The following is an 18,830-nucleotide window of genomic DNA, read 5'->3' as shown; positions in this document are numbered from 1 at the left end:
AGCTGGTCAATTTTTAAAGATAGTGTTTCCTGAATAAAACAATCTATGCTGTTTCAAGCCATAATCTTACCACCAAATAATCGTAGTGCAGGTGCCTCTTTCTGCCAAAACCATGCATCTCTAGCTGTTCTCCCCCAAAATGCAGCAGTCACTTTAGTCAATATAAAACATGTATAGAAAATGATTGCACTCATTGATGCTGGCTTTCACTCCAGCTCTTGTAGCTCTGGAAAATGCAGTCTGTAGTATCTTGAATCCTAAATGAGATCTTAGATCCTAGCATCAATGGTCTTTTTCAAAAATCTACCAGTAGATTTATCATAGAAGAGGAACTCTTCCTTTTGGAAGTTCATGCCTTTACACAGTGCCTTTACTGTGTTCATACTGTATATGAAAGCATCATCATGTACTTTTATTGCTGGGTAGAGTAATTGAACTCAGTGACATTTTGCCAGAGAGCTTTTTTTTTGCGCATACTTTTTTTTGCTGGCTTCTTTGATTAGTTGCTGCCATCTTCCACCAGAGATGCAATGCATCCATAATGGCAATATTAGACAAGTGATATGATTTCTAAGGACTATGTGAACCTCTGTGCACAGCCACAAATACAAGCTAAATGTAGTGTGTGTGTGTAAGAAAGTGAATAATGCTTAGTGAAAGTTAGTCTTCAGACATTTCGTGATAAACAAAGCAGAATCACCAGAGGAAACTGTAACTAATAATAATCCTCTGCTGCCCCTTATTTACCACTTTTTTTTTTTTAAGCAAGTATTTCCTCCAGGCAAAATGAGTCATACGATGCAAACATTTGCTTTGGAATCTCCTCTTAAAGCCCACAGCCTAAATGTCAGAGTAACTATAACAACAAAGCAAAGATTCATGTCTTTAGCAATGCTTAGCATCTGTTGTTTTGTTACAACTCTTGCACTTAGCAAATGCAATTAGAAGAAAATAACACGCTGTCCTGGCTTTGCCCAGTATGATTATAGTATTAAAAATAACATTTTTTTTGCATATTGTTCATTACAGTAGTTTTTCTGATGTTAATTGATATATATATATATATATATAAACACATACGTTATGTAGTATAAACTATTATTGATTGTAATTTTTTTTATTATTATTGTAGCTATTACAACAAGCTGAGAGATAGTTCTATTAGTCTTGTGGCTGTGTTGTGCTAGGCAAAATAAGCTTATGTGGGCACAGCATGTACATAAGTAAAATTAAGCACAAATGTAAGTATTTGCAGAATCAGGACCTCTATGAGCTGGTAGCGTACCAGCAGTAGAGGATACAGAGCCAGTCAAATATGTACTTTTTAAATATATGTGTATAGATTTTTTTTAAATCCCATATACATAAAGTGTGAGCTATAGCTATATTTCCCTCAAACTGTCGCTAATCATGCACATTTTACTATCAGTAAAATGGTGAAAGTCCAGTCCTTTAGAAGTCTATTAGTAGCACCATAAATATCACCTGTGGGTTTCACACTTTAATGATGATGCTATCATCCTGACATCTGTTTATGTAAAGTTTTACTGAGTGACTAGTGGAAGAACTCACAGATGTATGGAGAGAAATACTCCACTGAAGAATATTAATGGGTGTTAAGAACGTTAGTTATTCCCTGAGGCGCAATAACTCCTATAGAGCTATTCATATTTTAACAGTCACATTCTGCTCTCGTTTCCACAAGTGTAGAAATGTGGTTATTTGAACTCTTTAATAACATTTATATTAACTTGCAGTACAGTAAGTTGGGAGAACAGAGGACAATTTACTGATATTGCTAAAATTAAGAAAGTAATGTATGCAAAAGTTGTGTAAACTATTTTAGATATACAAGGTAATAAAAATTCACATCTTCTGAACATCTCAGTTATTACTAAAAAATAATAATTTTATAATACTTTCAAGCTGATCATTAATAAAATCTAATAGTTCATGAGAACTTCCGAGTCTTGAAGTCTTGGATTACCAGATGAAAAAGTGGTAAGTACTGTGTGATATTTTTATTTATTTATTTATTTTTACTTTGCCTGCAGCTTGCTGCATGTATGCACTCAGTTCTCTGTGTTTTCCTAGCCCTGAGTAAGAAAGGGCAAGTCTGTCCATTTGCTTTTCCTGGCATCTGTGCTGAGGATCAGGTGAAAACCTCTGGCGAGAGGGAGAGAGTATGCCTAGTTGAAAGAAATTTCTGGGCTCTGTGTTAGTGCAAAGGAACACAGAGCCTGCAATACCACTGGAGAGACTCTCCGGAAGACCAGAAAGTACATTACAGGCAGGCTTCAGATGCAGTGGGGACTAGGGAACTGCGCACACAACAGACTGCGCAGTGTCACGCACAACACGGATCTCCGAAAGTTACTGTATGGCAGAGCTGGAGGAAAGGCTGCTGCCCCCTGCGGCGGCAGCGGGCAGAGCGAGAGGGAAAAAAAAAAAAAAAAAAAAAAAAAAAAAAAGAAACTTTAGAAAACCCTCATCCCAAAGAGCCAAAGAGCAGATCAGAGTTTCTCTGCTCCAAAAGTTGCACTGTTCTAGTTTGGGTTCCAGTAAAGTCAAAGCTCAGATATGCAACCTCCTTTTGATGCTTTGAGACACTCACTTCAAGAGAAGATGCAGGCAATTATTTCCTTAAATCTGGCTGTTGTGGGATGCAACAATTAGCCTTACAGAATGCTAACATAGCGAGCACTTATGGAATAAGGTTACAAAGCATTAACCACAAAAACAGTAAAGATAAATGTATATACATTTTAATTGCTGCATTGTATTTGCTTGACAATTTTGAAATTTCCTGAGTTCTTAAGGTGGCCAGTTGATGGGAGAGGAGTCCTAAATGCTGTTGAAATATCTTTTGAAAATTTAATTTGGGAACCTATGTTAGATAGTTACTTATTTTTAAAGAAATATTTTTAATATTTTAGTGATTTTCCTAAGTTCTGTAACGGTTTATGTATATCCACTGAGAGCACTGAAGATTTGCAACTCAATGTGCTTGCATGGAGAGAGAAAAGAATAAAATTATGTGAAAAAAAAAATTAAAGTAAGTAACAGATGGGTAGATAGTAGAAAGGGCTAGTGCACAGGATCTTTGCAATGGCCTACTAGTATTCACAGTTGGGGGAGAGAAGGGGGAGCGAGACCCATTAATTTTCAGCTGGTGGGAGCTAAAAATTAGCTTGTGAGTCAAAGTGTAATTATGTTACACTCTAACAACAGAAGAAGGTCACTTCAATAATGCAAATCAAAAAGTAAATATTAAATGTTTGAGCAGAGATTAGCCTTCACTTGTTATCAATCTTGGAAACACAAGCTAGAGAACTATAAATATGGGGACTGACTTCAACTGGCTTTTCTTCATGCTCTGTGAGTTTACTAGAAAGACTGAACTGATTAGCACAGCCTTACTTTGACTCCTTTTCAAAGAAAACACAATTTGTAAGTCAGTAACTTAATTTCTGATAATTTCAAAGAAAATCATGCCCAAAGGTAGATTTTTTCCCCCCAGTTTCTGTTGTGAAAGTTACTGAGAAGCCATGGTGTTTAGTGACTAATTTGCCAAACACTGTATTTAACAAAAGCCCAGTCCATGATGCAAGAGGAGATTTCTGCCTGTTTACAGAGCGCAATACTCTGCCTGTGCCCAAGAAAGCAGTGTAGTCATTTAAAATGACATTGTTGTGTGCATATAACATATAGGGTTCTCCTATATAGAATCTCCTTAGGATTCTCCTTCCATTCGTGTTGCTATTAGTTGAAAAAAAAAAAAAAAACCTTAAACACATTTGGAACAATGATTTCTTTAACTACATTTCTTGGCAGAGGTCTCTACGTGTGGGGAGGGAAATAAGAGCTGAAAATAACTTTAAAAATCTTGCATCTTATGATGCTCTCTTGAGCAATATCTTGTTGGCATATATCATAGATAAGGTCACCAGGGACTGCAGAAGGAAATTATGAGGTTGCCAGTGAATTTATTGAATTAATAGTTATTTTCCAGCCATAGAATGAAATGGAAGCTGGTGATTTATAGCATCTTCAAAAGGCAAAGCACTGAGATAGAGTCCAAATGACACTCTGTAGTAATTGGCATATACTGTGTGTTATAAGGCTGTCATCCCTCTCACTGCGAAGTTTGAATCAATTAATAAGCTGGCGTAATTTACTGATATGTTTAAATACTAAATAATTGAAAATATTTACTAAATAGTGTTTACAAAATGTCTTCTATTCAAGTACTTAGACTCTATATTCTCTTATATAACTAATTCTTCATTTTAATCTTTCAAAATTTCATAATAATGAGAAATGCATAATTTATAGAATGTCAAATGCTTCTTCCGTACTAAGCATGCTATTTTCTTTCTGATTTTGGTCTAGAAATACAACAATGAGACTCTTGCCAGTTTTCCATTAAACTGAAATTAGATGTTTGCTATGGACAGTGGTTGAAAACAAGCAAAACCTGATCCAAACTGGTCAGCATTTTGGTACAGAAGGTTTTATATGCACAAGCTTCCTGCAGAGGAATAGCTGGAGCGGCCTGATGTAGACACCATGAAGGAAAGAAGCTTCCAGACAAGCCAGATGGAGTTGTTCAAAGGAGTAGGCATCTTTTCCCAGAGCTGCTTGCATATGTTTTGGGAAGGGGCCATCTCATCTAACACATCTGCTCTGCCTCGCTTACTTGTACTCATTGTCCCCATCTGAGCAAATGATTAGCATTACTCGTTGCATACTTGTCTTATTATTTTGATTCATTCTCCATGTGTGCCTGCATTACACACTAATTATAACTGGTAGATCTTTGAATCCTAATGGCTCCTGCTTGACTTGACTGATATCAATTAATATAAATGCTGAATGAACATCTCTAAGGAAGATCTGTCTCTGTCCTCTCCCTCTTTCCCCTCTCCCCCCACCCCAAAATACCTGATTCATACTATGAGTTCAATGTTGTTGACTTTATAGACTGATCAAAATAGTGTGCTTAAGGATGGGATGTTAAGAATTTGGGGTACAATGCTAAGTGCTATACAAGAAATGCCTATTTAGATTCTTTGATGCTTGCAGAAAGAAGATATAGAAGCAGCATACACTTACTAAAAGCAGAGGGAAAAAAAGCAATTTCCACTTTTGGGGAAAAATAAAATCAAAAATTCAGTATTCATAAATCTTTTCTGCAGTAACTGCAAGACTCCACTGTTAACAACTGAAAGCGCATTTAATTACAGTATCTGTTCTAGCCATCCAAAACCTCAAAAGTGAGTGAATAAGTATCAGCAGGACTTTTCCAGCCTTATTCATACCTTCATACCATCTGTGATACCAGCAAAGTTAGTAAATTGACATTACATAAGCCATTCACTTCTGTCTCCCAGCTGAACCAAAAGTAGTAGTTAGCTCAGTTATCAGTTGTACTCTAGCCTGAAACCTTAGCACCGATCTTACATGTGTGTAACAATTATATTAAGCAAACATAATATTTGACTGTCAAATGTACCGTGAAGTCAGTTAGCATACCTCAGCATTCCTGAAGTCTCTAGAAAGGTTTTAGATTAGCAGCTGCTGGTGGAAGCTGAAGTGCAAATTACCAGAGAGCACTCTCCGAGCACAGGGAAGCTGGCCTTTCAGCAAACCAAGGAGAGAGCAGTACTGCTTTCTGCTGAAGAAAACATAAAAGTAGCCCTTTTGCAGTTATTTTGGCATCTCTTGGATAAGGGGTGTAGGTGTGGGTGATGTCCTTAATTCCTTGATGCTGAAAGACATTTGATTAATTACAGCAATTAGCAATCACTTTACATCAATCACTGGATAGAACTGCTGCTGTAGCCACAATATATGGCCAATGCCGGTAACCATCAAATTGCACATCTTATGGTATTTAAGTTCTTTTTGGACAGCATCCAAAATATATAGCAATTCTTCCAGCAACCAGGGTGTGAAAGCAACCCCAAATTGCAAAGCAGAAGTCATATTTCTGAATTCAGCTTACCACTTCTCAGCAGTGTAACACATTCAAGATTGCATTAAGCATGTAATGAAGACAGAAAATAGGAGACCACCAATAGCTCCTGGAAAGTATGAAGACTGTTATTCCATGTAAATGGTGGCCATACCTGTATCTACCAGCTACATATCCAAAAGAATTGATATTGGATATGTATTACACAACTGTGCCACATTCTTTGGAAGTATCCAGACATTAATGCTAACTATTGAATTAAATGGTATAGTTACCAATCCGTCTAGGTGATTAGAGCAGACATATTAACGACCTTGTATTGTTCCACTAATATATTTTTGTACTTTGCTTTGTGAATCTTGTGGTTATGATGTTCCTACTTACAGTGATAAGTTCAGATATAAGTTAATCATTTGCAGCTGACACCTTGCTTCTCCTAAATGAGAAGCACTTCCTCCACTAGGAGAAAGCCAGGCCTCTGACTAGTCACCTGGTTTGAATTATAAGCAGTGTGGTTACTCTGCTTAAACCTTATCACAATGCTGTTTCATGGTTCATACCTGAGTTAAATTCTGTAAAATTTGGGTAAAATAATTCTACAGAATATTCCACTGACAAATAGAAGACACTTCATAGTTTCCTGGAATATTTTTTTTTTCTAAATATCAATTATTTTGAGCTTAACTCTTTAATATGCTTTTTATGAGCTATTAATCCTGATCCATTAAAATTTCCGAGTATAATGATAAATATATAAATGAAAAAAATATGAAGATAAGTTATTTTTAGATAGTGTAGAACCTTTGCAAGAGATCCTCTAAAAAAAAGTGGTATCCAAAAGTAGATTCTGCCAAAGAGACATATAAAAAATTATGCTCAGAGGTCATGAGAAGAAAGTGCTTCCAATGAAATTAAAGGTTTTTCATGACAAGAATTTGGAGAAATGATCTATCTTAAGAGCAAAAGCAAAATTTTTTCAGGACTTCATTGGGGCTTCCATTTATGCACCCTAGCCCATGGCTCTCCTAGCAACTGCAGAGTGTGAGACAAAGATAAGTACAGAGATAGACATATAGGTGGAAAGACATCAAGATTTTAATGTTTGCTATTGATAGTACAATAAAACATTTTCAAAAATTCCACTTGAACAGAGTGGTTTTTAGTTTAGAAGAGTAGGTGGAAGCAAGGTACTCCAGAGACAGGTGCTTCGCTCATTACAAACAAAACAAAATGGGAAAATCAATTCATTTCAGTTTAAGAAATGGAATATGGGTCTTACAACATAGGCTGTGGGTTTTTAATTTGCAGTTACCAAGAAGTGCCACTCTTCAAATTAACTTCGATATAAAAAATTATAGGTGCAGGGGTAAATGGTTATCTACAAGTACAATGCATTGACAGGAAATGGAAGGTTCAACGTAAAGATAATAAAAATTGCTCACTGAGGATTTGCAGATTCTTTCAGCACTGGAAAGCCATCTTGAATGGTGGCTTCTCAGATACAGAGAAGTCAATGTGCAGCTTTCTAGGATTAGCTATAGGCAAAATTGCTTTCTATGTATCAAGCTTGACTTTGGTTTAAATGCTGACGGGCAGAGAAGGGGAGGGAACTTAAAGAGCTACAGGCTTGATAAATTGCTCCTGTTTTGTGTTAGATAAAATTAAATCACTTTCAGTAGGAATGCTTCACTTGAGACTTTTTAAGGGTTTCAACCTAGGAAGGTACAAGCTGTAGCCTTTGGAAAGAAAATCTTTCAAAAAAAAAAAAAAAAAAAGCCAATGTTTTTGATGCTAGGTGAGGAATTTCTAATGAGCTGAAATTCAGTGGTTTACACAGGACCACTCAAATTATTTCAGTTACGTTGTGATTCAGTTATATGAATTTGTGGAACATAAACGGGTGTAAAAGTCCTGCATCTTCTCTGCATGTTCCTGCATCAGTTGAGCTGATGCATACAGTAGCTTCTTTAATTTATTACCGGTAAAGGCTAGCAGAAAAATAATTACTCCTTGGAAGGAAACAAACTTAATAGAGGCTTGTGATCTTAATGGACATATCTGAGGCATCATGTAGGTGCATTGCAGTTCATACCTTCCGTGAGAACCTGCCATGTCCCAGGGTCCATCCCTGCCTTCTCCCTGCTGTTACCTGCTGTAATACCAACCCCTTATATGTTTTGCAGAAAAGGTCTGCCTACAGCTTCAAGATCCACATAGGCCATGCCATCCACCAGTCTTTTACTTATAAAAAGCTACTGAAGGAAACAGGGAGAATAGAGGATTTTTGCAGCCTAGCTGCCAAACTGAAAAACTTGTAGGAAAATGATTGCTTATAGGTAACAAAAGACATTTTGTTGTAGTTTTTCTGTTTGATTTTCTTTTCAAAATAGGGAGGCAAAAAGAGAAGGTCATCCTCCTGGGTGCAATAGAAAGGTATTTCTCAAATAAAGTGAAATATTTCCTTTTCTTTTCACACTATTTTATCCTTTCTATCATTCATTTTCCTTCATTTCCCTTTAACTAAATTTCTGAGTGAAAAATTTTAGTAAATCAAAGAGTTCTATTTATAAAAATGTTAATGGAGATAATTTCAAAATTTTAAACTTTAAAATGTAAATTTGAATGTACTAAACACTGATTTTGTTCATATTTCACTTGTGACTGCTTATTTATTCTGAGCTTATTTGTACCTTGATGGATTACATTCCTCATCCATTTCTTCTTGTCTTTATTAACTGAATTTGAAAACAATATAAACTGAAATCTCAGAGTTTCTGTCATGCCAGAAATTCCAGTTTCTGGTCAGGCTTACTGATTTGCCTCCATCTTTCTGAAGTCCATCTAAAAATAAAGAATATTTACAGAGTATGAGGTTATTATCTTTACTTTGAATTTGACCTAAATTTTGGGCCAGCATTTATGCCCTCTAATATTCTGTCTAAATTAGTTTTCTCAGAATTACTTTTCCTGCTTACGTCAAGAGTAAGTAGCCTGGTGCCAGCCATTGCAAGAACTCATGTATATCTCTCCACTGGGCAAAAATTAAGTTAGGTGCTGTGGTAACTCCTATGAGATTGCATATACAGATTGTAACTACAATATAGATTCTGCATTTCATTCATATTTTCATTATTTTTTGCACTTATGCACAACATTAGTGATGTGCACTAATGTGCTAGTGGAAGTCTGTCACCAGAAACCTAAAAGATACGTTTCTTAAGGGGTGTGACAGGGGGATATGAAGTACATTACAGCCATGATATGCTTTAATCAACTAGGTAAAACCTAAAGTAGCTATGCTGTGCTGGGGCTGATATCACCCAAACTCTGTGTTTCAGCTTAGCTGCAGAGGCTTAATCACTGCCAGCCTTCTGCTTTTTCCTATTCTTTTCTTTCTTTCTTTTTTACTTTTTTGGAAAAAAAGTGCAGAAAAAGTTAAGCCTTCACCTGTTGTGTAACATGAATGTGTACCAAGATCTGGAAATTGTTGTTGAGAATAAATAGAAGAAAAGAGATGAGCTGAAGCAAGGTATTCTGTGTGTTCATGTTTGTTCTCAATGCATTTTTCTTGAACTATTTCCTCATTATCTTTGACACGCAGAGGTATCACAAATGTGTCTTCATAGGTGACTTCTGAAATCCAGCTATTCTTATTAGCATGGCAACTTGAGTCTTCTGCATGAAAAAATACTGGAGTGATGACTATGTAGTCATCCCAAACACCACTGCTGTCCAGCAGAAGTATTCTGGGGATTTCCAAGAGCACAATACATGCATGCATTGTAAATTAAGCTAAATGAAATACAATGTTTTAAATATTTGACATCACATAAGTAAACAATTCTTTTTGCTTTAATCAGTCACTCAGAGAAAAAAAAACATTATATCTATTATAAATTACCTAAAGATTCTCTGTCATCCATTTCTGAAAAGTTCTGCAAGAAATTTTAAATGTTTGTGTGACCCCACTGACTTCAATATGAATGGTGTTTCCATATGGTGATGCGTAGTTGTAGTCACAGAACCAACAAAAGTATTTTCAGAGAAGTAAATAGCCACTTTTCTAGCCAAATACCTGCATGACTGCAATGTGAATGTATGTTGAAACTTCAGAAGAATAGGTAGTGTTCTGCATTGTGCTATATGAAAAGGAAAGCATCATAGAAGACAACCACTTTCTGCTGCTAGAAGGGTCTTTACATCTATTTTACTTTTTTAAAAAATTGAATATTTATTATTGTCTTTCAAAAAATGAATGTCATGTCACCAAATCTCTATAGTTTCTCCTATGTCTTATTTCTCTTTAATTAATTCTCAGTTTCATACCTAAAAGTAGTCTCTGTTCTGAAGTTTCAGACAGATTTCCTCACGATAATTTGGTGAGCACCAACATGCCATTCTGTAAAATATCTCTATTCTGACTGCTATATTCACTACATCATCAGAGATGAGATTCCTAATCCACTTCTAGCATTTTTTGACTGATAACAGTGATTGGATTTGGTTGCTGGCACGTCGTCATAGGGCTGATGTTGCTATCACCCTACTTTCTCAGCTTCATATCCTTGGTGCAAATTACTGTTTTTAAACACTAAAAACAATGACAACGATAAATGTAAGTGGTTTATACAAGTCCTTCACTTTTCACTCAACTATTTTAAATATAGCTGTGTGATACTCTAGACTTTTGATCATTTTTACTGGAGTTTTATACAGTTTACATTCTATCTATCTATCTATCTGTCTATCTATCTGTCTCTATGTCTGAGATCTGTCACTCTGAGCTCCGTTAATCGACCGATCAATTGATCTATCTGTCTGTCTGTCTGTCTATCTACCTATTTATCTATCTCAGAGTAGCAAATTGAAAAGTAGAAATCCTTTTGGTATTACATATCTGTCTTGCTGCTGGCTCAATTGTGCACCTCTGTGAAGGTTACCATGGAGACTCCAATTTAGGAGCAACTGTATTTGAGGAGAATTTCCAGCACTGCAGTATGTGGGAAAGCAGATACAGAAATTAAGCTGGTATCTACAAATCTGAGGCCTTCAGAAGGCAGGTCTGCTGGATGAGAATGCTGGATGGAGGAATTACTGCCAGCATTATTCTTCTCTATCATTTTCCTTTCTTCCACAGCTGTTTTATGAAACAGAATTAATGTTAAATGATGTCTGTGGCTGACCAAAGAATATAGTAGTGTCAGTATGCACACTTTCTACCTCCTTCCTATTTCTTTTAGAGATTTGGCATATCTTCTTACTCTTCACTAGATTAGTGACCTGTAGGGTCTATTGCTCCAGTCCTTCTGAGCCTTTATCTTCCACCCAAATTTGTGGTCTTCAACAGTCTCCCTTTTGACTGGAAAGACTTGCTCCGTGGAGGTCAGCCACAGATTAGTTAGAAGACTTCTCTATTTTTGTTATTTGCTCTGTGTGTGAACAAGACATATTCTTTTGATGAATTTCTTTTTCCTGGAAACTGAGGCCCCTATGTGCTCACTATGTGACACTAATTCATGAGTCTGATTTACATGTATTTGTGCCCTGATGGTGCCCTCAAAAAATGTGCCTATATCTAATTTTGTACTTGAAATAATAACCTTCCTTTTTTTTTTTTTTTTTTTTCTAACTTTACTCACTGAAGGCTATGACAGAATTTATCAGTTTTGTGTTCTAAACACTTAACTACTGAGAACTGGAAAAAAAAAAAACCAGCAGAGAAAAATATCACTGACATATTAAATAAGGGAGCCAGCATTTATAAAATGAGATATGTTTTTTTGCTGGTTTAGGGCTAAGCCCAAAATTGACTCATATTAAATGCTAAGACCTTATTTACCCCTAAGGGTAAATAACTTATTCTAACAGAAGTCTTAACAACGCTTGTCGCAGCATTTCACAAAGTTCATTTTATAGCTAAGACCTGTTTGACAATATCCTCTGTGTTTATTTTTCTTAATATTGATTTGCAAAGGTATATCTGTAATATTTCCATGTTTTGTTTTTTATTGTTTTGTTTTGCAACTTAACATCCTGTGCGTTTTGTTCCACTTGGTAGATGATTCACAGAATTTTGGATTAACAACTGCTGTTTACTAGAACATTATTAGGAAGGATGAGACAAGACTGGAAATTAAGTTAAAAAAATCTTAATAATAGGAACACTGTTCTGTCCAGTGAAACTATTCTGCTGACACAGAGCTTAGTCTAATTTTTTTCTAACTTCTCATTGACAAAGTTTTTTTAAGAAAAGTCAAAGGCTTATTTCATGTACAAAAAGTAACAATGCCACTAATTTATGACCTGTTTAAAACAAACATATGCAGAACTTAAACAAGGTATACACAACTTACACAACCTACACATTAGGAATGAATATAGTAGGTCATATTGCTGGCCAGCCAGTTCTGTATTCTACCTTATGGGAACAAATGCTCTTTAAATCTTTAAGGGAGATTATAGTCCATACACTTGAAGATAAATAAAACATTTGCTAGATTTTAGCTATGAATCTGTCATTTTCAGGCCATGTAATCAGTCCTACGATATAATACCATCAGGATCAGGATAATACTAGTGTGGAGAAATCACACAGGATTATGAAACACACAGTGTTTATAGAAATACCTTTTCTCTCCTGTATCCAACATGTTAAAATGAAGGCATCTTTTGGCTCCTTCTGCACTGAAGATGTCTTGCTGCAAATGTAATATGTCCAGTCAGCTTTACATCAGCCCGTGCATTTCCTGAGCCACCTGCAGACTGACTACTTCCACGACTAAAAGGGTAACCCAGCACATCTCAAGACCTCTCTGCAGAGGGAACTACAAAATTAAAGCCTGCTAAGGATAGGATCTGATCAAGCAACCATCACTTGACTGGGAAACCTGGGGACCTGGTATTGCTAAGATACCAGCTGCAGAGAGGAGAGAGTGATCTTTGGTGATCCTGCCCTTACAACAGGTCATAACTCCCTAGTATCATGTGTCCCTCCAACTCAGATCTTTAAACCTATATCGCTTCCACCCTTAGAGCTCACTGAAGCTTCTCAGTGATGAAATTGTGTCCCGAAGATCCTTCCCTCTCCTTTTGGTTTCCTCCAGCTGTCTCATGCTGAGACCCTGAGCACTTCTGTGCCATAATGCACAACATAATGCATATTTATTCCCTGTTCTTTTAAGCTCATCTAACGGAGGCTACTGAACTAGTTTGCTTCCTACTCCATTTCACTTTCTTGCCACATACTACTCCCATGCCAACATGGATACTCTCCACATATCTGGATGCTCTGAAAACAGGTAGCAAATAGAGTTAATACAACATCTGAAGGAATATTAGCAAATATTCCTATGAGAATTTAGAAAAAAAAATAGTACAGGTGTGAGCATATCTAAATTAGGATTGCAGAGATACTAAGGCAAGACTTAGGTGCCATTCCCCCAATGCCTCAAAGCACACGAGCATGAAATTCACTGTGTCTAAGGTGTCTGTGAAACTTTAAAATTCACCATTGGATACACCTAATATAATGTAGATGACTGGGACAGAAGACAGTGTTCCATTATTGGCGAAATGCAAGAGGATTTCAGTACCTAAAACCCTCCTCACCTGCAGCATTTTGACAGCCTGACTAAATTAAGCAACAGAACAGCATGCATTAAAAGAAAGTTTTTTCATGCCATTCCTCTGTAATAGTCATATCTGGGAGATTCATCAGGCATAAATAAGCTGAACATTTTTATAACAAATGAACGTACTTGAACTAATATGGGAAAGACAATTGTTTCTATACAAGAAAGATCATTTTAAAATGAAACTAAATTGATCTTCTGGTATATGAACAAAACCATTTTGGTCTTGTTACACATGAAACAAGTGGCTGAAAGTGAGGCTCAAGCTATGAGTCAAATGAGAAATCCTGAGGTAGGGCTTCTCACAAGTCAAGGTGAGAAGCAGCATAACTAGGTGTAAATTAAAAAAAGAAAACAGTTTCTCTTTCTTATTACTACCTGTGGTCACATTAAGGATATCAGTGTATCAGTTAAAGCAATATCAAACTATTACATTCACATGCCCTTCCACTTTAACACAAAGAACCCACACAAATTAGCTAATATAATCAACAACTTTATGCAGTGTATGAACAGCAGTTTTCAAAAAAAAAAAAAAAAAAAAAAAAAGGAAAGGACAAGAACATCAAGAAAAACACCAAAATGTCAGCTGAATTGCCAGATAATAAGGCAGCATATTTAAATAGGTTTTCCAAAAACATCATCTTCAGCTGCAACTTTAGATGCTGGAAACACATAGAGATAGGTATTCACACTACAGAAGAGTTTTAAATCTACACGCAGAGACTTGATCTGTCAGATTTAAGAACCATTTGCAAATACAATTCACAGAATCAAACAGTATCTAGTCTATAAGTGGGATTCTCACACTTTTGCCTCTTTGTAAGCAAGCCTGATCAGCAGAAGAACATCTTGTAAGAAGAACAGTGTAATTAGTCTGTAGCTGTTCTTTGCTTTCGCCCAGCTTCTCTGGAAAGGCTCCTTAAAATGTCCCTGCCAAACCCTTCCTGTGATGTCTGCAAAGGCAAAACAGAGTCAGGAAGGGCAGCATTGCATAGGAATGATGATCTCCCCACATCTCTGCCACAAAATAACACCGGCCACCAGAGTAGTTGCAAATCAGGAGAGCACAAGAGTGATGATAGAAAGCCAGCTGGGGAGCCTACAGAGCGCTGCAGTGTGTGCTGTATCTATCTCTCTTTGGTGTATCTATCTCTCTTTGGACTGCCTGTGAGGGAGCAATTTTATTACTCCCCTATTCAAAATAAGAAAAGAGTAGATAGCTGTATAGCCAAGACGCATCTTCCATCACTGATAGGATCGAAAGGATCAAGGCATTCAGTATGCTGTTCATGGGGGAGGGCAGAATCTGGAAAGGTGAAGTAGAGAGAGGAAAGAGGGAAACTGCTTGGAATTGTGTCTCCAAAACAGGCTTACACTGATCAGCAATAGCATAACATCATCTATCAATGTAGCTTCGTAGGCAAAGACCCGGGAAATACTAAAGAAGTAACTCAGTGAATACTAAATAAGGAACTCAGTGGTTCATTGAATACTAATTGTGGACAAATTATGGAATTTTATTGGCAAACACTGCATATGATCCCATTGGACATAGATTACTATGGAAGACATTTATACTCACAATAAGGTCAGTCCAGAAACTGTAGGACACAAGAGTCAATAACTTATTAGCATGTAATTTGTTTTGCTAGGTGAAGTATTCTATAATGCCCTGAAGTCTTTATTATCTAAATAGAATTAGGAGAAATCTAAGTTTTTGTATCAACAGAGCCTATCTTTTTTTTTTTTTTTTTTTTTTTTTTTTTTTTTTTTCCCAGTAAAGATGTTTGGCTGTTTTTCAGCTGTCTATGACTGTAGTGTTTGAGTATAGTACAGGTGAATTAGAAGGGATGTTGATATATATTAGAAACTCCAAGCAGGATTCTATACTTCATATTTGACTTGTTCTATCAAATAAATGGAATTTTAGAGATTTATTTTTCTCCTTATAAAGTTGTCTTCTTATCTTTCTTTGTATTTTGGAAACTCTTTAGAAGTGTGGGTCTTGGAGCTCACTTTACACTAGGTATTTGTGTTTGTCAGTGGACTAGATTCTATTAGCAGATATCAGCAGACTTTCCTCAGTGAGAAGGAAACTTTTCCTGCTGTCTTCACAGAGTGAGTTCCTTGTAGGTGTGTGACTAAACCGTGGCAGAAGAGAAAGGCGTACACTAGACCTGGCGGATCTTTTCTTCCAAAAGAGTGAAATAAATCAAATGAATAGCACTGAAGATGGTAATATTGACTCATAGCTAAGTGTAGATATTCACGGAAAAAGTATATGTAATGCACATAAATCTGATAAAGTATAAATAATGCTTTTCAAAGCATTTATTGACATCATATGCATTAAGTGTTACAAATTGAACTAGAGATGGTGCAAGAATCCTTAAAAGACTGCTGTAAATTGAAACATACAGAATACATTCAGCATAGATTTGTATAATTTACTATTGTCATTAGTGGGCATAATTTTCTATATAATGATTTAAAGTTCATCACGATGCTTGGCTATTATTTTGTTTCTGTCTATCTAAAGGCTGGAATCTAAAAAGCCTAATATCAAAACACTGCAGTTCCTGATTGATTGGCATAAGAATATGATAGTTTTTGGAAAAATAGCATTTCCATACCTTAAGTTTTTAATATGCAAATCAAGAAGCTTGCAGAGGTATGGGAGCATAAAAACATATTAATGTTTTATTTCAGTATAGGTATACTAAGACTAGATTGTACTGTAATTATCACGATATTATTCATTATTTCTATTTTTTTCTATTTGGCTTCCACTAAAACAAATTCTGTGTTTTTGATTCACTAAGTCTTTTTCAACCTACATTCATTTAAAATTATACAATAAATTCTACTTACATTTCTCACTCAAGTCAACAGTAAAGAGAACAATTTTCATACTTATTTTGCTAGGTTTTGCTAGGTCTTTTCATGAATGCCAAAGAAACTCTGTAATAAGTAAGAAGAAGAAGCTGAAAAAAATTGCAGAAAATTGTTTGGAACAAATAGGTTTAAAACCAGCTTGGTGAAAGAAAGGGAAAGGACAGCAGCAATAGCTAAGTAAGTATAGGGAGCATGAGGTGTGAGGAGGAAGCAGTAGACAGAAGCAGTATAAATGAGAACAAAACACATTTAGAAAATCGATAAAAGATAACAAAGACATCAGAAGTTAAGTTTCTGACAGGATCAATGAATTCAAGTATTTCACAAATGTAATAAACCCCCCAATGGCATTATTAAGTGGGCATGATTAAATGCAAAATAATGTTGGAAAGGAGTTTAGGGAATACTAATAGCATTGACTACTGTTATAATTGAAAATGAATACCGTCAGAACAAGCTGGATGGAGTTTTTTTTTTTTTTTTTGTTTTTGATGGTCTTCAGCCTCAAACTCTTCACTCTTCTGAAAATTCTAGTTACAAGTCTGAATGAAGCAGAAAAGTTTTGAAATTCTATGGTGCATGTTTATAATCATAAATGTAATACTTTTTTGGTCTTAAAATATAGATTTGAGGGATTACTGAAAAACAGAAAGACCAAAGAGATAATTGTTATCATTAGTGAAAAGAGCATAATATAAAGCATCAAATTCCATTTAAAAATCCCTGTATCAAGTCCAATAATTTGCAGTTAAGATGCAGCACATATACTATACCGCTGCGCGTTCCAGTGCAACTCTGCTGGGGAAGTCAGCAGTGTAATGAAAGCCTTTTTGGCTATATCTGAACTGCAGAACTGGAGCACAGTCCTGGCTCTTGGGATTCACATCACACTGCTATTCCGTGCTGGGATCAGACCTATTCAAATATCATGTGCTTCAAGCAGCTTCAGGTCCGTGTGTCTCCTACCCGATGACGTGAGCCGTAAGGAAGCTGCCATATGCGCAAGCTGTATCAGCGAGTTGAATATCATGGCCAAAGGTGGCAGGGAGAGCTGCAGAGCGTGCTCAGTCCCAGATCTGGATGGTAGCCTCTGTTTCTATATCAGTGTTATGACCACAGTGGTGATGACCATAACTTTGCTATCAGACTCCACTATGAATACCTTTTACTGTAACTTGGACTGGCATCTAGTGTCGGCATTCGTGTTCACAGCAAAAATGAAAGTGGAACTGTATCTTGGTACTTGAAATGGCATTTAAATCTATTGCTGTGTTCCACAAACCCCTGTAGAAATACATCCTTGAGAGCCTGCATTGGGTAACACACAGTGGACAATCTACACAGTATGTATTTTAACGTTTCTAGTTTGAAAGATTATTTTCAGTGCTGCTTAACATATTTCATTTGTGATCATAAACATTCATCAGTACTTGGTAATAGGATGTCAACGCAATGTCATGTGTTTTCTAATTGCTACTACAGAGTATTGCATAGAAGAGAAATCTACTTCTACATCTGTCTACTTAGTACATTTTAAACACAATATATCCTTTTTCATTCTGCTTGAAGGATTACATAACTACATTTCACTATTTTTTTTAAAGGATTTAAACTCAATATCACATTTTTTAGGGATATTGATAGAGAAATAACCTACCCTGCTTAAACTAGACATTATCATTAAAACTGATTTATTGTTCCTTGGGTAGCATTCATGACTGGTGTGCACAAAGAGTAGAAAACATTATCCACTTTGTCAGCTTCTAAGCTTATATTGTTGTTCTGGTTATTGTGGTAATAAAACACTGTCCATTAAGGAGAATCATTAAAACCGGATTTATGTCTATATATGTGAATGTGATGTGTGTTTCTCACCCTGATCAACCTGAGATACTAAACCACAATTAAAATCAGGAGGTAAACTGAAAAATGACATTCCATGTGCAGAATGCAGCTTAAATTAACTGCCGGGCTATGTCAATACACTCATAAATTGCATAAGTCAAGGAGTGAACTGAAGTAAGCTGTGGTCCCTGACCCATTCTCCATTTATCCACGTTGACAGCACATGTCTGCCTGCCTCTCTTTCTTGTGTTACATGACATAAGGTCCTTTAGGGAGGACCCTGCCTCGTTTGTCTGTCTGGTGTCGACCACATGATGTCACCATAAGATAAATAGGTTATGGGGGAGAACTTGGCTGGGATGAGCAGGCGTTGTCCACAGACACACTACAGACAGGCTGGTGCATGCCCCAAAGCTCACATTTAAGTGCGACCTAGCAGCGAAATACTCTGCTCAGGAGGAAATTTGAGCTGAAGCTTA

Source organism: Rhea pennata, chromosome 4, assembly GCF_028389875.1.
Source record: "Rhea pennata isolate bPtePen1 chromosome 4, bPtePen1.pri, whole genome shotgun sequence".
In the NCBI taxonomy this organism is placed as follows: Eukaryota; Metazoa; Chordata; class Aves; order Rheiformes; family Rheidae; genus Rhea; species Rhea pennata.
This window is presented reverse-complemented; position numbering follows the sequence as displayed.